Here is a 22,386-nt window from a genome sequence, read left to right on the forward strand (position 1 = left end):
CTACACTAACCCTAAAACTAACACTAAACCCTAACCCTAACCCTAATCTGAACCCTAACCTAACCCTAACCCTAAATCTAAACCTAACCCTAACCCTAACCCAAACCCTAACCACAACCCTACCCCTACCCCTAACCCCACCCTAACACTAACCCTAACCCTAAACCTAACCGTAACACTAACCCTACACTAACCGTAACACTAATGTTAAACCCTAACCCTAACAATAATCCGAACCCTAATTAACCCTCAGCCTACCCCAAAACCTTACCGTAACCCTAACCAAAACCCTAACCACAACCCTAACATTAACCTAACCCTAAACGTACTCTAACACTGACCTTATCGCTAACCAGAAACACTAACACTAACCCTAACCCTAACCCTAACCCTAACCCTACCTGTAATCCTAAATCTAATCCTAACCCTAACGCTACCTGTAACCCTAAAACTAATCCTAACCCTAACCTAACGCTAACCCTAGTCCTAAACTTAACACAAACCCTAACCCAAACCTAAACCTAACCATAACCATATCCCTACCCTAACACTAACCCTAAACCTAAACCTAAACAATAACCCTAATCCTACCCTAACTCGAACCCTAACCCTAAACACTAACCCTAACTCTAACCCTAACCTTACCCTAACCCAAACCCCAACCCTAACACTAACCCTAAACTGACTCTAACATTAATCCTAACGCTAAACCTAAACCCTAACCCTAACTCTAACGCAAACATAACCCTAACCCTAACACTAAACATGAACCTTAACCTTAACCCTAATCTGATACCTAACCTAACCCTAACCCTCAGCCTAACCACAACCCAAACCCTAAACCTAACCCTATCCCTAATTCTAACCGTAACACTAACATTACCCCTAATGCTAAACCCTAAACCTAACCCTAACCTTAAACCTAAACATACCACTAACGTTAACACTAATACTAACATTAACCGTAACACTAACCCGAACCCTAAGGTAACATAACCCTAACACTAACGATAACCCTAACCTTACCCTAACCCAAACACTAACCGTAAGCTTTACCCTAAACTAACCATAAATATAACCCTAAACCCTAACCCTAATCCTAACCCTAAAACTATCCCTCAACCCTAACGCTAACCACAATCCGAACCCTAACCTAACTCTAACACTAACCCTAACCCTAAGCTTACCCTAACCCTAACACTACCCTTAACCCTAAACACTAACCCTTACCATAACCCTAACACTAAGCCTAACACTAAACCCTAACCCTAAACCCTAACCCTAAACCTAATCTTAACCTAACCCTAAACCTAACGCTAACCCTAACACAAACCGGAACCCTAATGCTAACACAAACCTAACCCTAGAGCTAACCCTAACCCTAAACAAAAACCTTAACCCTAATCGTACCCCAATCCTAACCCTTACGTAACCCTAAGCCTAACATTAACCCTAAACCTAAACGTAACCTTAAGCCACACCCAAACCCTAACCCAAACCCAAACCCTACCCTAACCCTAAACTTAACCCTAATCCTAACCTTACGTTAACATTATCCTAATCCAAACCCTAACCCTAACCCTAACCCAAACCCTTCCCTAACAATCACACTAACACTAAACAAACCCTAACCCTAACATTAACTCTAAACATAACCCTAACCCGAACCCGAACCCTAACCCGAACCCTAAACCTAACCCTAACCCTAACGCTAATCCTAATCCTAACATTACACTAACACCAATCCTTACCATAACGCTTAAATAACCCTAACCCTAACGCTATCGCTAACTCTAAACCCTAACTCTAACCTTAATCCGAACCTTAACTTAACACTAAACCTAACCCTAACCATAACACTAACCCTAAACCTAAGCCACACAATAACCCTAACCTGAACAGAACCCTAGCCCTGACCCTAACCCTAACCCTAACCCTAATATTAACACTAACCCAAACCCTAACTGTAAACTAACCCTAACATTAAGCTTAATATAACCCTAACTCCAAACCCTAAACGAAACCCTAACTCTAACCCTAACCTAAACCTCATCCAAACCCTAACCCTAACCCTAACACTAAAGTAACCCTAACCCTAACATTAACCCCAACCTTAACCCTAACCCTAACCCAAATCCTAAACCTAACCATAACCCTAAGCTGAACCCTAACCTAAACCTAACCCTAACCCTAAACCCAATCCTAATCCTAACCCTAAAAAAAACCTAACCCTAACATTATCCCTAACCATAACCTTTCCCTTAACCTAACCATAAACCTATTCCTAAACCCTAACCCTAACCTAACCCTAACCCATACACTAACCTGAACCCTAACCCTCAACTAACTATAATATTAACCCTAACAATAACCCTAACCCTAAACCCTAACCCTAACACTACCCTAACCCTAACCCTAAATCGAACATAACCATAACCCTAACCCCAACCCTAAATTTAAATCTAACCCTAACACTAACCCTAAACTTAATCCTAACCCTAAACCTAAACCTTGACCTAACCCTACACCTAACCCTATCCTTACGTAACCCAAATCTAACCCTCACCCTAACCATAAACCAACACTAACATTAACCCTAACCTAAACCTAACACAAATACCTAAACCTAAACCTAACCCTAAATCTAACGCTAACACTAACCCTAACGAAACCCTAACCCGAACGCTAACCTAAACTTAACCTAACCCTAATCCGAACGCTAAACTAAAGCTATCCCTAACACTAACCCTAATCCTAACCCTAAACTTAAACCAAAGCCACACCCTGACCATAACCCTAAACCTAACCTTATCCCTAAACCTAACCTAACCCATACACTAAATTAACCCGAACGCAATCCTAATACTAACACTAACCCTAACCCTTACCTTAACCCTAACGCTAACCCTACGCTAAACATAACACTAACCCTAATCCTAAACCCTAAACCTAACCCTAACCCAAACCCTAACCCTAAACATAATCCTAAGCCAAAACCTAACTCTAATTTAACCGTAACCCTAAATCTAACCCTACCCATAAACCTAAACTAAACCTAAACCTAACAAAAACCCAATCCTTAACCCTAACCTTAACCCTAACCTAACACTAATACAAACCGTAACCCTAACCCTAATCCGAACCCTAATCTAACCCAAACCCTAACCGTAAACCTAACCCTAACCCTAACGTAACACTAACTGAAACCTTAACCCTAACCCTAACCCAAAAACTAACCCTAAACCCTAACCCTAACCCTAATCCGAACCCTAACCTAACTATAATCCTAACCAAACTCTAACCCTAATATTACCCCTAATCTTAACCGAACCTATCCCTAACACTAACCCTAACACTAACCCTAACTCTAACCCTAACCCTAACCCTAACCTAAACCCTAAACCTAACCCTATACTTAACCCTACACTAACCCTAAAACTAACACTAAACCCTAACCCTAACCCTAATCTGAACCCTAACCTAACCCTAACCCTAAATCTAAACCTAACCCTAACCCTAACCCAAACCCTAACCACAACCCTACCCCTACCCCTAACCCCACCCTAACACTAACCCTAACCCTAAACCTAACCGTAACACTAACCCTACACTAACCGTAACACTAATGTTAAACCCTAACCCTAACAATAATCCGAACCCTAATTAACCCTCAGCCTACCCCAAAACCTTACCGTAACCCTAACCAAAACCCTAACCACAACCCTAACATTAACCTAACCCTAAACGTACTCTAACACTGACCTTATCGCTAACCAGAAACACTAACACTAACCCTAACCCTAACCCTAACCCTAACCCTACCTGTAATCCTAAATCTAATCCTAACCCTAACGCTACCTGTAACCCTAAAACTAATCCTAACCCTAACCATAACCCTAATCCGAACCCTAACCTAACGCTAACCCTAGTCCTAAACTTAACACAAACCCTAACCCAAACCTAAACCTAACCATAACCATATCCCTACCCTAACACTAACCCTAAACCTAAACCTAAACAATAACCCTAATCCTACCCTAACTCGAACCCTAACCCTAAACACTAACCCTAACTCTAACCCTAACCTTACCCTAACCCAAACCCCAACCCTAACACTAACCCTAAACTGACTCTAACATTAATCCTAACGCTAAACCTAAACCCTAACCCTAACTCTAACGCAAACATAACCCTAACCCTAACACTAAACATGAACCTTAACCTTAACCCTAATCTGATACCTAACCTAACCCTAACCCTCAGCCTAACCACAACCCAAACCCTAAACCTAACCCTATCCCTAATTCTAACCGTAACACTAACATTACCCCTAATGCTAAACCCTAAACCTAACCCTAACCTTAAACCTAAACATACCACTAACGCTAACACTAATACTAACATTAACCGTAACACTAACCCGAACCCTAAGGTAACATAACCCTAACACTAACGATAACCCTAACCTTACCCTAACCCAAACACTAACCGTAAGCTTTACCCTAAACTAACCATAAATATAACCCTAAACCCTAACCCTAAGCCTAACCCTAAAACTATCCCTCAACCCTAACGCTAACCACAATCCGAACCCTAACCTAACTCTAACACTAACCCTAACCCTAAGCTTACCCTAACCCTAACACTACCCTTAACCCTAAACACTAACCCTTACCATAACCCTAACACTAAGCCTAACACTAAACCCTAACCCTAAACCCTAACCCTAAACCTAATCTTAACCTAACCCTAAACCTAACGCTAACCCTAACAAAAACCGGAACCCTAATGCTAACACAAACCTAACCCTAGAGCTAACCCTAACCCTAAACAAAAACCTTAACCCTAATCGTACCCCAATCCTAACCCTTACGTAACCCTAAGCCTAACATTAACCCTAAACCTAAACGTAACCTTAAGCCACACCCAAACCCTAACCCAAACCCAAACCCTACCCTAACCCTAAACTTAACCCTAATCCTAACCTTACGTTAACATTATCCTAATCCAAACCCTAACCCTAACCCTAACCCAAACCCTTCCCTAACAATCACACTAACACTAAACAAACCCTAACCCTAACATTAACTCTAAACATAACCCTAACCCGAACCCGAACCCTAACCCGAACCCTAAACCTAACCCTAACCCTAACGCTAATCCTAATCCTAACATTACACTAACACCAATCCTTACCATAACGCTTAAATAACCCTAACCCTAACGCTATCGCTAACTCTAAACCCTAACTCTAACCTTAATCCGAACCTTAACTTAACACTAAACCTAACCCTAACCATAACACTAACCCTAAACCTAAGCCACACAATAAGCCTAACCTGAACAGAACCCTAGCCCTGACCCTAACCCTAACCCTAACCCTAATATTAACACTAACCCAAACCCTAACTGTAAACTAACCCTAACATTAAGCTTAATATAACCCTAACTCCAAACCCTAAACGAAACCCTAACTCTAACCCTAACCTAAACCTCATCCAAACCCTAACCCTAACCCTAACACTAAAGTAACCCTAACCCTAACATTAACCCTAACCTTAACCCTAACCCTAACCCAAATTCTAAACCTAACCATAACCCTAAGCTGAACCCTAACCTAAACCTAACCCTAACCCTAAACCCAATCCTAATCCTAACCCTAAAAAAAACCTAACCCTAACACTATCCCTAACCCTAACCCTTCCCTTAACCTAACCATAAACCTATTCCTAAACCCTAACCCTAACGTAACCCTAACCCATACACTAACCTGAACCCTAACCCTCAACTAACTATAATATTAACCCTAACAATAACCCTAACCCTAAACCCTAACCCTAACACTACCCTAACCCTAACCCTAAATCGAACATAACCATAACCCTAACCCCAACCTTAAATTTAAATCTAACCCTAACACTAACCCTAAACTTAATCCTAACCCTAAACCTAAACCTTGACCTAACCCTACACCTAACCCTATCCTTACGTAACCCAAATCTAACCCTCACCCTAACCATAAACCAACACTAACATTAACCCTAACCTAAACCTAACACAAATACCTAAACCTAAACCTAACCCTAAATCTAACGCTAACACTAACCCTAACGAAACCCTAACCCGAACGCTAACCTAAACTTAACCTAACCCTAATCCGAACGCTAAACTAAAGCTATCCCTAACACTAACCCTAATCCTAACCCTAAACTTAAACCAAAGCCACACCCTGACCATAACCCTAAACCTAACCTTATCCCTAAACCTAACCTAACCCATACACTAAATTAACCCGAACGCAATCCTAATACTAACACTAACCCTAACCCTTACCTTAACCCTAACGCTAACCCTACGCTAAACATAACACTAACCCTAATCCTAAACCCTAAACCTAACCCTAACCCTAACCCTAAACATAATCCTAAGCCAAAACCTAACTCTAATTTAACCGTAACCCTAAATCTAACCCTACCCATAAACCTAAACTAAACCTAAACCTAACAAAAACCCAATCCTTAACCCTAACCTTAACCCTAACCTAACACTAATACAAACCGTAACCCTAACCCTAATCCGAACCCTAATCTAACCCAAACCCTAACCGTAAGCCTAACCCTAACCCTAACCTAACACTAACTGAAACCTTAACCCTAACCCTAACCCAAAAACTAACCCTAAACCCTAACCCTAACCCTATTCCGAACCCTAACCTAACTATACTCCTAACCAAACTCTAACCCTAATATTACCCCTAATCTTAACCGAACCTATCCCTAACACTAACCCTAACACTAACCCTAACTCTAACCAAAACCCTAACCCTAACCTAAACCCTAAACCTAACCCTATACTTAACCCTACACTAACCCTAAAAGTAACACTAAACCCTAACCCTAACTCTAATCTGAACCCTAACCTAACCCTAACCCTAAATCTAAACCTAACCCTAACCCTAACCCAAACCCTAACCACAACCCTACCCCTACCCCTAACCCCACCCTAACACTAACCCTAACCCTAAACCTAACCGTAACACTAACCCTACACTAACCGTAACACTAATGTTAAACCCTAACCCTAACAATAATCCGAACCCTAATTAACCCTCAGCCTACCCCAAAACCTTACCGTAACCCTAACCAAAACCCTAACCACAACCCTAACATTAACCTAACCCTAAACGTACTCTAACACTGACCTTATCGCTAACCAGAAACACTAACACTAACCCTAACCCTAACCCTAACCCTAACCCTACCTGTAATCCTAAATCTAATCCTAATCCTAACCCTAACGCTACCTGTAACCCTAAAACTAATCCTAACCCTAACCCTAACCCTAATCCGAACCCTAACCTAACGCTAACCCTAGTCCTAAACTTAACACAAACCCTAACCCAAACCTAAACCTAACCATAACCATATCCCTACCCTAACACTAACCCTAAACCTAAACCTAAACAATAACCCTAATCCTACCCTAACTCGAACCCTAACCCTAAACACTGACCCTAACTCTAACCCTAACCTTACCCTAACCCAAACCCCAACCCTAACACTAACCCTAAACTGACTCTAACATTAATCCTAACGCTAAACCTAAACCCTAACCCTAACCCTAACGCAAACATAACCCTAACCCTAACACTAAACATGAACCTTAACCCTAACCCTAATCTGATACCTAACCTAACCCTAACCCTCAGCCTAACCACAACCCAAACCCTAAACCTAACCCTATCCCTAATTCTAACCGTAACACTAACATTACCCCTAATGCTAAACCCTAAACCTAACCCTAACCTTAAACCTAAACATACAACTAACGCTAACACTAATACTAACATTAACCGTAACACTAACCCGAACCCTAAGGTAACATAACCCTAACACTAACGATAACCCTAACCTTACCCTAACCCAAACACTAACCGTAATCTTTACCCTAAACTAACCATAAATATAACCCTAAACCCTAACCCTAAGCCTAACCCTAAAACTATCCCTCAACCCTAACGCTAACCACAATCCGAACCCTAACCTAACTCTAACACTAACCCTAACCCTAAGCTTACCCTAAACCTAACACTACCCTTAACCCTAAACACTAACCCTTACCATAACCCTAACACTAAGCCTAACACTAAACCCTAACCCTAAACCCTAACCCTAAACCTAATCTTAACCTAACCCTAAACCTAACGCTAACCCTAACACAAACCGGAACCCTAATGCTAACACAAACCTAACCCTAGAGCTTACCCTAACCCTAAACAAAAACCTTAACCCTAATCGTACCCCAATCCTAACCCTTACGTAACCCTAAGCCTAACATTAACCCTAAACCTAAACGTAACCTTAAGCCACACCCAAACCCTAACCCAAACCCAAACCCTACCCTAACCCTAAACTTAACCCTAATCCTAACCTTACGTTAACATTATCCTAATCCAAACCCTAACCCTAACCCTAACCCAAACCCTTCCCTAACAATCACACTAACACTAAACAAACCCTAACCCTAACATTAACTCTAAACATAACCCTAACCCGAACCCGAACCCTAACCCGAACCCTAAACCTAACCCTAACCCTAACGCTAATCCTAATCCTAACATTACACTAACACCAATCCTTACCATAACGCTTAAATAACCCTAACCCTAACGCTATCGCTAACTCTAAACCCTAACTCTAACCTTAATCCGAACCTTAACTTAACACTAAACCTAACCCTAACCATAACACTAACCCTAAACCTAAGCCACACAATAAGCCTAACCTGAACAGAACCCTAGCCCTGACCCTAACCCTAACCCTAACCCTAATATTAACACTAACCCAAACCCTAACTGTAAACTAACCCTAACATTAAGCTTAATATAACCCTAACTCCAAACCCTAAACGAAACCCTAACTCTAACCCTAACCTAAACCTCATCCAAACCCTAACCCTAACCCTAACCCTAAAGTAACCCTAACCCTAACATTAACCCTAACCTTAACCCTAACCCTAACCCAAATCCTAAACCTAACCATAACCCTAAGCTGAACCCTAACCTAAACCTAACCCTAACCCTAAACCCAATCCTAATCCTAACCCTAACAAAAAACCTAACCCTAACACTATCCCTAACCCTAACCCTTCCCTTAACCTAACCATAAACCTATTCCTAAACCCTAACCCTAACCTAACCCTAACCCATACACTAACCTGAACCCTAACCCTCAACTAACTATAATATGAACCCTAACAATAACCCTAACCCTAAACCCTAACCCTAACACTACCCTAACCCTAACCCTAAATCGAACATAACCATAACCCTAACCCCAACCCTAAATTTAAATCTAACCCTAACACTAACCCTAAACTTAATCCTAACCCTAAACCTAAACCTTGACCTAACCCTACACCTAACCCTATCCTTACGTAACCCAAATCTAACCCTCACCCTAACCATAAACCAACACTAACATTAACCCTAACCTAAACCTAACACAAATACCTAAACCTAAACCTAACCCTAAATCTAACGCTAACACTAACCCTAACGAAACCCTAACCCGAACGCTAACCTAAACTTAACCTAACCCTAATCCGAACGCTAAACTAAAGCTATCCCTAACACTAACCCTAATCCTAACCCTAAACTTAAACCAAAGCCACACCCTGACCATAACCCTAAACCTAACCTTATCCCTAAACCTAACCTAACCCATACACTAAATTAACCCGAACGCAATCCTAATACTAACACTAACCCTAACCCTTACCTTAACCCTAACGCTAACCCTACGCTAAACATAACACTAACCCTAATCCTAAACCCTAAACCTAACCCTAACCCTAACCCTAAACATAATCCTAAGCCAAAACCTAACTCTAATTTAACCGTAACCCTAAATCTAACCCTACCCATAAACCTAAACTAAACCTAAACCTAACAAAAACCCAATCCTTAACCCTAACCTTAACCCTAAACTAACACTAATACAAACCGTAACCCTAACCCTAATCCGAACCCTAATCTAACCCAAACCCTAACCGTAAACCTAACCCTAACCCTAACCTAACACTAACTGAAACCTTAACCCTAACCCTAACCCAAAAACTAACCCTAAACCCTAACCCTAACCCTATTCCGAACCCTAACCTAACTATACTCCTAACCAAACTCTAACCCTAATATTACCCCTAATCTTAACCGAACCTATCCCTAACACTAACCCTAACACTAACCCTAACTCTAACCAAAACCCTAACCCTAACCTAAACCCTAAACCTAACCCTATACTTAACCCTACACTAACCCTAAAACTAACACTAAACCCTAACCCTAACGCTAATCTGAACCCTAACCTAACCCTAACCCTAAATCTAAACCTAACCATAACCCTAACCCAAACCCTAACCACAACCCTACCCCTACCCCTAACCCCACCCTAACACTAACCCTAACCCTAAACCTAACCGTAACACTAACCCTACACTAACCGTAACACTAATGTTAAACCCTAACCCTAACAATAATCCGAACCCTAATTAACCCTCAGCCTACCCCAAAACCTTACCGTAACCCTAACCAAAACCCTAACCACAACCCTAACATTAACCTAACCCTAAACGTACTCTAACACTGACCTTATCGCTAACCAGAAACACTAACACTAACCCTAACCCTAACCCTAACCCTAACCCTACCTGTAATCCTAAATCTAATCCTAACCCTAACGCTACCTGTAACCCTAAAACTAATCCTAACCCTAACCCTAACCCTAATCCGAACCCTAACCTAACGCTAACCCTAGTCCTAAACTTAACACAAACCCTAACCCAAACCTAAACCTAAACATAACCATATCCCTACCCTAACACTAACCCTAAACCTAAACCTAAACAATAACCCTAATCCTACCCTAACTCGAACCCTAACCCTAAACACTAACCCTAACTCTAACCCTAACCTTACCCTAACCCAAACCCCAACCCTAACACTAACCCTAAACTGACTCTAACATTAATCCTAACGCTAAACCTAAACCCTAACCCTAACCCTAACGCAAACATAACCCTAACCCTAACACTAAACATGAACCTTAACCCTAACCCTAATCTGATACCTAACCTAACCCTAACCCTCAGCCTAACCACAACCCAAACCCTAAACCTAACCCTATCCCTAATTCTAACCGTAACACTAACATTACCCCTAATGCTAAACCCTAAACCTAACCCTAACCTTAAACCTAAACATACCACTAACGCTAACACTAATACTAACATTAACCGTAACACTAACCCGAACCCTAAGGTAACATAACCCTAACACTAACGATAACCCTAACCTTACCCTAACCCAAACACTAACCGTAATCTTTACCCTAAACTAACCATAAATATAACCCTAAACCCTAACCCTAAGCCTAACCCTAAAACTATCCCTCAACCCTAACGCTAACCACAATCCGAACCCTAACCTAACTCTAACACTAACCCTAACCCTAAGCTTACCCTAACCCTAACACTACCCTTAACCCTAAACACTAACCCTTACCATAACCCTAACACTAAGCCTAACACTAAACCCTAACCCTAAACCCTAACCCTAAACCTAATCTTAACCTAACCCTAAACCTAACGCTAACCCTAACACAAACCGGAACCCTAATGCTAACACAAACCTAACCCTAGAGCTAACCCTAACCCTAAACAAAAACCTTAACCCTAATCGTACCCCAATCCTAACCCTTACGTAACCCTAAGCCTAACATTAACCCTAAACCTAAACGTAACCTTAAGCCACACCCAAACCCTAACCCAAACCCAAACCCTACCCTAACCCTAAACTTAACCCTAATCCTAACCTTACGTTAACATTATCCTAATCCAAACCCTAACCCTAACCCTAACCCAAACCCTTCCCTAACAATCACACTAACACTAAACAAACCCTAACCCTAACATTAACTCTAAACATAACCCTAACCCGAACCCGAACCCTAACCCGAACCCTAAACCTAACCCTAACCCTAACGCTTATCCTAATCCTAACATTACACTAACACCAATCCTTACCATAACGCTTAAATAACCCTAACCCTAACGCTATCGCTAACTCTAAACCCTAACTCTAACCTTAATCCGAACCTTAACTTAACACTAAACCTAACCCTAACCATAACACTAACCCTAAACCTAAGCCACACAATAACCCTAACCTGAACAGAACCCTAGCCCTGACCCTAACCCTAACCCTAACCCTAATATTAACACTAACCCAAACCCTAACTGTAAACTAACCCTAACATTAAGCTTAATATAACCCTAACTCCAAACCCTAAACGAAACCCTAACTCTAACCCTAACCTAAACCTCATCCAAACCCTAACCCTAACCCTAACACTAAAGTAACCCTAACCCTAACATTAACCCTAACCTTAACCCTAACCCTAACCCAAATCCTAAACCTAACCATAACCCTAAGCTGAACCCTAACCTAAACCTAACCCTAACCCTAAACCCAATCCTAATCCTAACCCTAACAAAAAACCTAACCCTAACACTATCCCTAACCCTAACCCTTCCCTTAACCTAACCATAAACCTATTCCTAAACCCTAACCCTAACCTAACCCTAACCCATACACTAACCTGAACCCTAACCCTCAACTAACTATAATATGAACCCTAACAATAACCCTAACCCTAAACCCTAACCCTAACACTACCCTAACCCTAACCCTAAATCGAACATAACCATAACCCTAACCCCAACCCTAAATTTAAATCTAACCCTAACACTATCCCTAAACTTAATCCTAACCCTAAACCTAAACCTTGACCTAACCCTACACCTAACCCTATCCTTACGTAACCCAAATCTAACCCTCACCCTAACCATAAACCAACACTAACATTAACCCTAACCTAAACCTAACACAAATACCTAAACCTAAACCTAACCCTAAATCTAACGCTAACACTAACCCTAACGAAACCCTAACCCGAACGCTAACCTAAACTTAACCTAACCCTAATCCGAACGCTAAACTAAAGCTATCCCTAACACTAACCCTAATCCTAACCCTAAACTTAAACCAAAGCCACACCCTGACCATAACCCTAAACCTAACCTTATCCCTAAACCTAACCTAACCCATACACTAAATTAACCCGAACGCAATCCTAATACTAACACTAACCCTAACCCTTACCTTAACCCTAACGCTAACCCTACGCTAAACATAACACTAACCCTAATCCTAAACCCTAAACCTAACCCTAACCCTCACCCTAACCCTAAACATAATCCTAAGCCAAAACCTAACTCTAATTTAACCGTAACCCTAAATCTAACCCTACCCATAAACCTAAACTAAACCTAAACCTAACAAAAACCCAATCCTTAACCCTAACCTTAACCCTAACCTAACACTAATACAAACCGTAACCCTAACCCTAATCCGAACCCTAATCTAACCCAAACCCTAACCGTAAACCTAACCCTAACCCTAACCTAACACTAACTGAAACCTTAACCCTAACCCTAACCCAAAAACTAACCCTAAACCCTAACCCTAACCCTAATCCGAACCCTAACCTAACAATAATCCTAACCAAACTCTAACCCTAATATTACCCCTAATCTTAACCGAACCTATCCCTAACACTAACCCTAACACTAACCCTAACTCTAACCCTAACCCTAACCCTAACCTAAACCCTAAACCTAACCCTATACTTAACCCTACACTAACCCTAAAACTAACACTAAACCCTAACCCTAACCCTAATCTGAACCCTAACCTAACCCTAACCCTAAATCTAAACCTAACCCTAACCCTAACCCAAACCCTAACCACAACCCTACCCCTACCCCTAACCCCACCCTAACACTAACCCTAACCCTAAACCTAACCGTAACACTAACCCTACACTAACCGTAACACTAATGTTAAACCCTAACCCTAACAATAATCCGAACCCTAATTAACCCTCAGCCTACCCCAAAACCTTACCGTAACCCTAACCAAAACCCTAACCACAACCCTAACATTAACCTAACCCTAAACGTACTCTAACACTGACCTTATCGCTAACCAGAAACACTAACACTAACCCTAACCCTAACCCTACCTGTAATCCTAAATCTAATCCTAACCCTAACGCTACCTGTAACCCTAAAACTAATCCTAACCCTAACCCTAACCCTAATCCGAACCCTAACCTAACGCTAACCCTAGTCCTAAACTTAACACAAACCCTAACCCAAACCTAAACCTAACCATAACCATATCCCTACCCTAACACTAACCCTAAACCTAAACCTAAACAATAACCCTAATCCTACCCTAACTCGAACCCTAACCCTAAACACTAACCCTAACTCTAACCCTAACCTTACCCTAACCCAAACCCCAACCCTAACACTAACCCTAAACTGACTCTAACATTAATCCTAACGCTAAACCTAAACCCTAACCCTAACCCTAACGCAAACATAACCCTAACCCTAACACTAAACATGAACCTTAACCCTAACCCTAATCTGATACCTAACCTAACCCTAACCCTCAGCCTAACCACAACCCAAACCCTAAACCTAACCCTATCCCTAATTCTAACCGTAACACTAACATTACCCCTAATGCTAAACCCTAAACCTAACCGTAACCTTAAACCTAAACATACCACTAACGCTAACACTAATACTAACATTAACCGTAACACTAACCCGAACCCTAAGGTAACATAACCCTAACACTAACGATAACCCTAACCTTACCCTAACCCAAACACTAACCGTAATCTTTACCCTAAACTAACCATAAATATAACCCTAAACCCTAACCCTAAGCCTAACCCTAAAACTATCCCTCAACCCTAACGCTAACCACAATCCGAACCCTAACCTAACTCTAACACTAACCCTAACCCTAAGCTTACCCTAACCCTAACACTACCCTTAACCCTAAACACTAACCCTTACCATAACCCTAACACTAAGCCTAACACTAAACCCTAACCCTAAACCCTAACCGTAACCTAATCTTAACCTAACCCTAAACCTAACGCTAACCCTAACACAAACCGGAACCCTAATGCTAACACAAACCTAACCCTAGAGCTAACCCTAACCCTAAACAAAAACCTTAACCCTAATCGTACCCCAATCCTAACCCTTACGTAACCCTAAGCCTAACATTAACCCTAAACCTAAACGTAACCTTAAGCCACACCCAAACCCTAACCCAAACCCAAACCCTACCCTAACCCTAAACTTAACCCTAATCCTAACCTTACGTTAACATTATCCTAATCCAAACCCTAACCCTAACCCTAACCCAAACCCTTCCCTAACAATCACACTAACACTAAACAAACCCTAACCCTAACATTAACTCTAAACATAACCCTAACCCGAACCCGAACCCTAACCCGAACCCTAAACCTAACCCTAACCCTAACGCTAATCCTAATCCTAACATTACACTAACACCAATCCTTACCATAACGCTTAAATAACCCTAACCCTAACGCTATCGCTAACTCTAAACCCTAACTCTAACCTTAATCCGAACCTTAACTTAACACTAAACCTAACCCTAACCATAACACTAACCCTAAACCTAAGCCACACAATAACCCTAACCTGAACAGAACCCTAGCCCTGACCCTAACCCTAACCCTAACCCTAATATTAACACTAACCCAAACCCTAACTGTAAACTAACCCTAACATTAAGCTTAATATAACCCTAACTCCAAACCCTAAACGAAACCCTAACTCTAACCCTAACCTAAACCTCATCCAAACCCTAACCCTAACCCTAACACTAAAGTAACCCTAACCCTAACATTAACCCTAACCTTAACCCTAACCCTAACCCAAATCCTAAACCTAACCATAACCCTAAGCTGAACCCTAACCTAAACCTAACCCTAACCCTAAACCCAATCCTAATCCTAACCCTAACAAAAAACCTAACCCTAACACTATCCCTAACCCTAACCCTTCCCTTAACCTAACCATAAACCTATTCCTAAACCCTAACCCTAACCTAACCCTAACCCATACACTAACCTGAACCCTAACCCTCAACTAACTATAATATGAACCCTAACAATAACCCTAACCCTAAACCCTAACCCTAACACTACCCTAACCCTAACCCTAAATCGAACATAACCATAACCCTAACCCCAACCCTAAATTTAAATCTAACCCTAACACTATCCCTAAACTTAATCCTAACCCTAAACCTAAACCTTGACCTAACCCTACACCTAACCCTATCCTTACGTAACCCAAATCTAACCCTCACCCTAACCATAAACCAACACTAACATTAACCCTAACCTAAACCTAACACAAATACCTAAACCTAAACCTAACCCTAAATCTAACGCTAACACTAACCCTAACGAAACCCTAACCCGAACGCTAACCTAAACTTAACCTAACCCTAATCCGAACGCTAAACTAAAGCTATCCCTAACACTAACCCTAATCCTAACCCTAAATTTAAACCAAAGCCACACCCTGACCATAACCCTAAACCTAACCTTATCCCTAAACCTAACCTAACCCATACACTAAATTAACCCGAACGCAATCCTAATACTAACACTAACCCTAACCCTTACCTTAACCCTAACGCTAACCCTACGCTAAACATAACACTAACCCTAATCCTAAACCCTAAACCTAACCCTAACCCTAACCCTAACCCTAAACATAATCCTAAGCCAAAACCTAACTCTAATTTAACCGTAACCCTAAATCTAACCCTACCCATAAACCTAAACTAAACCTAAACCTAACAAAAACCCAATCCTTAACCCTAACCTTAACCCTAACCTAACACTAATACAAACCGTAACCCTAACCCTAATCCGAACCCTAATCTAACCCAAACCCTAACCGTAAACCTAACCCTAACCCTAACCTAACACTAACTGAAACCTTAACCCTAACCCTAACCCAAAAACTAACCCTAAACCCTAACCCTAACCCTAATCCGAACCCTAACCTAACAATAATCCTAACCAAACTCTAACCCTAATATTACCCCTAATCTTAACCGAACCTATCCCTAACACTAACCCTAACACTAACCCTAACTCTAACCCTAACCCTAACCCTAACCTAAACCCTAAACCTAACCCTATACTTAACCCTACACTAACCCTAAAACTAACACTAAACCCTAACCCTAACCCTAATCTGAACCCTAACCTAACCCTAACCCTAAATCTAAACCTAACCCTAACCCTAACCCAAACCCTAACCACAATCCTACCCCTAACCCTAACCCCACCCTAACACTAACCCTAACCCTAAACCTAACCGTAACACTAACCCTACACTAACCGTAACACTAATGTTAAACCCTAACCCTAACAATAATCCGAACCCTAATTAACCCTCAGCCTACCCCAAAACCTTACCGTAACCCTAACCAAAACCCTAACCACAACCCTAACATTAACCTAACCCTAAACGTACTCTAACACTGACCTTATCGCTAACCAGAAACACTAACACTAACCCTAACCCTAACCCTAACCCTAACCCTACCTGTAATCCTAAAACTAATCCTAACCCTAACGCTACCTGTAACCCTAAAACTAATCCTAACCCTAACCCTAACCCTAATCCGAACCCTAACCTAACGCTAACCCTAGTCCTAAACTTAACACAAACCCTAACCCAAACCTAAACCTAACCATAACCATATCCCTACCCTAACACTAACCCTAAACCTAAACCTAAACAATAACCCTAATCCTACCCTAACTCGAACCCTAACCCTAAACACTAACCCTAACTCTAACCCTAACCTTACCCTAACCCAAACCCCAACCCTAACACTAACCCTAAACTGACTCTAACATTAATCCTAACGCTAAACCTAAACCCTAACCCTAACCCTAACGCAAACATAACCCTAACCCTAACACTAAACATGAACCTTAACCCTAACCCTAATCTGATACCTAACCTAACCCTAACCCTCAGCCTAACCACAACCCAAACCCTAAACCTAACCCTATCCCTAATTCTAACCGTAACACTAACATTACCCCTAATGCTAAACCCTAAACCTAACCCTAACCTTAAACCTAAACATACCACTAACGCTAACACTAATACTAACATTAACCGTAACACTAACCCGAACCCTAAGGTAACATAACCCTAACACTAACGATAACCCTAACCTTACCCTAACCCAAACACTAACCGTAATCTTTACCCTAAACTAACCATAAATATAACCCTAAACCCTAACCCTAAGCCTAACCCTAAAACTATCCCTCAACCCTAACGCTAACCACAATCCGAACCCTAACCTAACTCTAACACTAACCCTAACCCTAAGCTTACCCTAACCCTAACACTACCCTTAACCCTAAACACTAACCCTTACCATAACCCTAACACTAAGCCTAACACTAAACCCTAACCCTAAACCCTAACCGTAACCTAATCTTAACCTAACCCTAAACCTAACGCTAACCCTAACACAAACCGGAACCCTAATGCTAACACAAACCTAACCCTAGAGCTAACCCTAACCCTAAACAAAAACCTTAACCCTAATCGTACCCCAATCCTAACCCTTACGTAACCCTAAGCCTAACATTAACCCTAAACCTAAACGTAACCTTAAGCCACACCCAAACCCTAACCCAAACCCAAACCCTACCCTAACCCTAAACTTAACCCTAATCCTAACCTTACGTTAACATTATCCTAATCCAAACCCTAACCCTAACCCTAACCCAAACCCTTCCCTAACAATCACACTAACACTAAACAAACCCTAACCCTAACATTAACTCTAAACATAACCCTAACGCGAACCCGAACCCTAACCCGAACCCTAAACCTAACCCTAACCCTAACGCTAATCCTAATCCTAACATTACACTAACACCAATCCTTACCATAACGCTTAAATAACCCTAACCCTAACGCTATCGCTAACTCTAAACCCTAACTCTAACCTTAATCCGAACCTTAACTTAACACTAAACCTAACCCTAAGCATAACACTAACCCTAAACCTAAGCCACACAATAACCCTAACCTGAACAGAACCCTAGCCCTGACCCTAACCCTAACCCTAACCCTAATATTAACACTAACCCAAACCCTAACTGTAAACTAACCCTAACATTAAGCTTAATATAACCCTAACTCCAAACCCTAAACGAAACCCTAACTCTAACCCTAACCTAAACCTCATCCAAACCCTAACCCTAACCCTAACACTAAAGTAACCCTAACCCTAACATTAACCCTAACCTTAACCCTAACCCTAACCCAAATCCTAAACCTAACCATAACCCTAAGCTGAACCCTAACCTAAACCTAACCCTAACCCTAAACCCAATCCTAATCCTAACCCTAACAAAAAACCTAACCCTAACACTATCCCTAACCCTAACCCTTCCCTTAACCTAACCATAAACCTATTCCTAAACCCTAACCCTAACCTAACCCTAACCCATACACTAACCTGAACCCTAACCCTCAACTAACTATAATATGAACCCTAACAATAACCCTAACCCTAAACCCTAACCCTAACACTACCCTAACCCTAACCCTAAATCGAACATAACCATAACCCTAACCCCAACCCTAAATTTAAATCTAACCCTAACACTAACCCTAAACTTAATCCTAACCCTAAACCTAAACCTTGACCTAACCCTACACCTAACCCTATCCTTACGTAACCCAAATCTAACCCTCACCCTAACCATAAACCAACACTAACATTAACCCTAACCTAAACCTAACACAAATACCTAAACCTAAACCTAACCCTAAATCTAACGCTAACACTAACCCTAACGAAACCCTAACCCGAACGCTAACCTAAACTTAACCTAACCCTAATCCGAACGCTAAACTAAAGCTATCCCTAACACTAACCCTAATCCTAACCCTAAACTTAAACCAAAGCCACACCCTGACCATAACCCTAAACCTAACCTTATCCCTAAACCTAACCTAACCCATACACTAAATTAACCCGAACGCAATCCTAATACTAACACTAACCCTAACCCTTACCTTAACCCTAACGCTAACCCTACGCTAAACATAACACTAACCCTAATCCTAAACCCTAAACCTAACCCTAACCCTAACCCTAACCCTAAACATAATCCTAAGCCAAAACCTAACTCTAATTTAACCGTAACCCTAAATCTAACCCTACCCATAAACCTAAACTAAACCTAAACCTAACAAAAACCCAATCCTTAACCCTAACCTTAACCCTAACCTAACACTAATACAAACCGTAACCCTAACCCTAATCCGAACCCTAATCTAACCCAAACCCTAACCGTAAACCTAACCCTAACCCTAACCTAACACTAACTGAAACCTTAACCCTAACCCTAACCCAAAAACTAACCCTAAACCCTAACCCTAACCCTAATCCGAACCCTAACCTAACTATAATCCTAACCAAACTCTAACCCTAATATTACCCCTAATCTTAACCGAACCTATCCCTAACACTAACCCTAACACTAACCCTAACTCTAACCCTAACCCTAACCCTAACCTAAACCCTAAACCTAACCCTATACTTAACCCTACACTAACCCTAAAACTAACACTAAACCCTAACCCTAACCCTAATCTGAACCCTAACCTAACCCTAACCCTAAATCTAAACCTAACCCTAACCCTAACCCAAACCCTAACCACAACCCTACCCCTACCCCTAACCCCACCCTAACACTAACCCTAACCCTAAACCTAACCGTAACACTAACCCTACACTAACCGTAACACTAATGTTAAACCCTAACCCTAACAATAATCCGAACCCTAATTAACCCTCAGCCTACCCCAAAACCTTACCGTAACCCTAACCAAAACCCTAACCACAACCCTAACATTAACCTAACCCTAAACGTACTCTAACACTGACCTTATCGCTAACCAGAAACACTAACACTAACCCTAACCCTAACCCTAACCCTAACCCTACCTGTAATCCTAAATCTAATCCTAACCCTAACGCTACCTGTAACCCTAAAACTAATCCTAACCCTAACCCTAACCCTAATCCGAACCCTAACCTAACGCTAACCCTAGTCCTAAACTTAACACAAACCCTAACCCAAACCTAAACCTAACCATAACCATATCCCTACCCTAACACTAACCCTAAACCTAAACCTAAACAATAACCCTAATCCTACCCTAACTCGAACCCTAACCCTAAACACTAACCCTAACTCTAACCCTAACCTTACCCTAACCCAAACCCCAACCCTAACACTAACCCTAAACTGACTCTAACATTAATCCTAACGCTAAACCTAAACCCTAACCCTAACCCTAACGCAAACATAACCCTAACCCTAACACTAAACATGAACCTTAACCCTAACCCTAATCTGATACCTAACCTAACCCTAACCCTCAGCCTAACCACAACCCAAACCCTAAACCTAACCCTATCCCTAATTCTAACCGTAACACTAACATTACCCCTAATGCTAAACCCTAAACCTAACCCTAACCTTAAACCTAAACATACCACTAACGCTAACACTAATACTAACATTAACCGTAACACTAACCCGAACCCTAAGGTAACATAACCCTAACACTAACGATAACCCTAACCTTACCCTAACCCAAACACTAACCATAATCTTTACCCTAAACTAACCATAAATATAACCCTAAACCCTAACCCTAAGCCTAACCCTAAAACTATCCCTCAACCCTAACGCTAACCACAATCCGAACCCTAACCTAACTCTAACACTAACCCTAACCCTAAGCTTACCCTAACCCTAACACTACCCTTAACCCTAAACACTAACCCTTACCATAACCCTAACACTAAGCCTAACACTAAACCCTAACCCTAAACCCTAACCCTAAACCTAATCTTAACCTAACCCTAAACCTAACGCTAACCCTAACACAAACCGGAACCCTAATGCTAACACAAACCTAACCCTAGAGCTAACCCTAACCCTAAACAAAAACCTTAACCCTAATCGTACCCCAATCCTAACCCTTACGTAACCCTAAGCCTAACATTAACCCTAAACCTAAACGTAACCTTAAGCCACACCCAAACCCTAACCCAAACCCAAACCCTACCCTAACCCTAAACTTAACCCTAATCCTAACCTTACGTTAACATTATCCTAATCCAAACCCTAACCCTAACCCTAACCCAAACCCTTCCCTAACAATCACACTAACACTAAACAAACCCTAACCCTAACATTAACTCTAAACATAACCCTAACCCGAACCCGAACCCTAACCCGAACCCTAAACCTAACCCTAACCCTAACGCTTATCCTAATCCTAACATTA

This window comes from Rhinolophus sinicus, chromosome 15 (genome assembly GCF_057876585.1).
Source record: "Rhinolophus sinicus isolate RSI-liver-muscle chromosome 15, RSI-T2T, whole genome shotgun sequence".
NCBI classification, from domain to species: domain Eukaryota; kingdom Metazoa; phylum Chordata; class Mammalia; order Chiroptera; family Rhinolophidae; genus Rhinolophus; species Rhinolophus sinicus.